We start from the raw sequence: 2,500 nt of genomic DNA, 5'->3' as shown, positions 1-2,500 counted from the left end.
ACGCGGACGGATGGTTGCCCTGGTGTGCCTTTTTCCCCTTGTCCTCACACGCGTATTGGTTTGCGTAGGTGTCTCGTTTATTTTTGTACTTTTTTTTTCCCTTGCGCGTTTCTGCGGCGGCGTAGTAGTGATGGAGTTCTGTGGAGGGGATGGTGGTGGTGGGAGCTTATGTATGTGTGTGTGTGTGTGTAGGGGTGTGCCGAAGACTTTTCTGCGCCCTGCCATGTAGTGTCGTCGTTCCCTGTTCGACGTTTTTTAGTTTGGCTTTGTTCGTTTTTTTTTTCCTTTTTTTTTGTGTATGGGCGGTTGGTGGTGGGCTTCTTTGATTGGTCCACCTGTTTGTGGCTGGTACCGATTCTTTTTTGTGGTCGTTGCAGTGGTTGTTTGCTTGATCTGAGTCGCGTGGTTCCATCTAAAGCTTGCAATGTTGTCGCCGCTCCCCCGTTCGTGGGAAGGTGCCTTTCTCTTTGAGCGTACAGGTGTAGGGCTATATAAGTAATTTTTGTCTGTGGCGCAGTAGCTGTCATCGTGCGAAGCGAGAATTGAAAAGGTGCTTCAAGACAATGCGCGACTGGTGAGGGCGGCATCTACGGGTGGAGTAGGGTGGTATGGGTAGCACGAGATGCTGTGAGGCGTTCACACAATTTGGGGGGTGGATGAGGGCCATCCTTGATGGCGTGGGGGTATGCGTGAGCACTTACAGTCGCTCTTCAGAGGTGTGTATCTGTGAAGGGGTGAGGAAGTGGATAAAAATGAGATGTTATGGAACGTCGGCGGCGTGCAGTTTGCGATGTGGCCACTGTAGCTTCTGAATGGGCGTATAGAATGGCGTGCAAAATGAGGATACAGACAACATGACGGCTTTGCTTGTGTTGAGTTTGCTCTCTCTCCTCTCTCTCTTCTGTGATTGTTCGTGCATGTGTGGGCTTAAGTCGACCTCTTTTCTCTGTAGGCCTGCAGGTCTGCCTCGCTGCTTTGGTTTTTGCCTCTTAACCTCGTATTATGTGCCTCCCTCTGTCGCTCTCAGCGATACTCTTACATGGCTGTGGGCGCTATTTTGTTGATGCAGCAGGGGAAAAAAAAGGTGACCAGGACGGTGAAGAGTGTGGGCGAGTGGTGCCTTACCACCACCACCACCTCAGTCGTCTCTGTACCACTCCTCCTTCCCCTAGGCTTTGCGCTTCCCTTTCCGCGGCTGCTTATCCGCATGTTCCCTTTCTTCTCTTTTGCAGATCTATGCGTTGTGTTGTGATTCAAACGAACGCAACAGGCTCGCAGAGAGGCACGCATCCACGTTCGCTCTTGACCATTTTGAAGCGCCGCGTACACAGCCGTGAGGACTTTCTTCTCAGCCTCGCGCTTACCTCTCTTTTGGGGAGAGTGGGCTCGTTTTTTTTTTTTTGCTTCGACGCGTGTGTTGGCATTACTAAGGTTCGCCTGAAGTGACACCGATACTGAATGCAAGCGCAGAAAAACGCGCCTTTAGCTGCCCGCGCGCCGGTGCATTGACGGACGTGGCGGAGCTGAGGCCGCCAGAGGTGGAAGTGCCTGAGTACTGCTGGAAAATGGTGAACACAAAGGACACACATGGTCGTGGCTTAAATCGGTGGAGGCAGAAACCCCAATTTATGATGGCTACGTGGCTTCTAAGAACAGCTTGAGCGATATAGGGCAACGTTCACATCAGAAGACTCACGAGAATCATATGACCAGAGAACAAGGGAAGGCGCCTACTGAACTGGGGACGTCCAAGCGTTACACGCACACACACACACACACACACACACACGTCAACCGTCAGGGAAGTAGACATGCAAAAGGGACGGGAGACAGCAGGGAAGAGAAAAATGAAAAGAACAATGGAAAACCAAGACTCCAGGTATGACCGAGGCATAGGCGAGGACAGCAGGGACGATAGGTGAGGTGGAGGGGCACTCCTGTAGAAGAAAGAGTCAAGGAGGTGAGTCAAGGGGGTTGGTGCAAGGACATGTGTACTAGACGAGGAAAAGCGTCTTCTCCCTCTTGCTATTTTTTTTTATTATTATTCAGTTTCGTTGGGGCTGACACAGCAGGCCCAACCAAACTTCCAAGAAAACAAACCATCGATTAATGGCTTCTGAATTGTCCTATTGGTGTCCTCGCATGCCCCCGTTCTTTGTTCGCTCTCTTCCCATCACTTCTGTCAATCCTTCAACACGCAGGTGCTCTGCTCCTCCAGCATTGAGTGGCACGCCTCTAGATACGTTCCTTTTCCCTTGTGAGCTCCAGTATTCAGTGCCTCCTTCAACACCGCTGAACGTGGCGTGGCAGGCGGGAAAACAAGGCATGCATGGACACATTTACGCCCCACATCGGCAAGTCTGCGGCCTCGCCACCGTTGGATGGTACCCCTTCCCATTCCCGATCTACCGCAGTGTCTCCCGTTCAGTCGTTTCCCCTCTTGCCTCCCTCCAGCTGACGTTCCGGGCTCTCTCTCTCTCTCTCCTTTTTCTGTCTTTCG

The sequence above is a fragment of the Leishmania braziliensis genome, chromosome 30, assembly GCF_000002845.2.
Source record: "Leishmania braziliensis MHOM/BR/75/M2904 complete genome, chromosome 30".
Lineage (NCBI taxonomy): Eukaryota > Euglenozoa > Kinetoplastea > Trypanosomatida > Trypanosomatidae > Leishmania > Leishmania braziliensis.
This window is presented reverse-complemented; position numbering follows the sequence as displayed.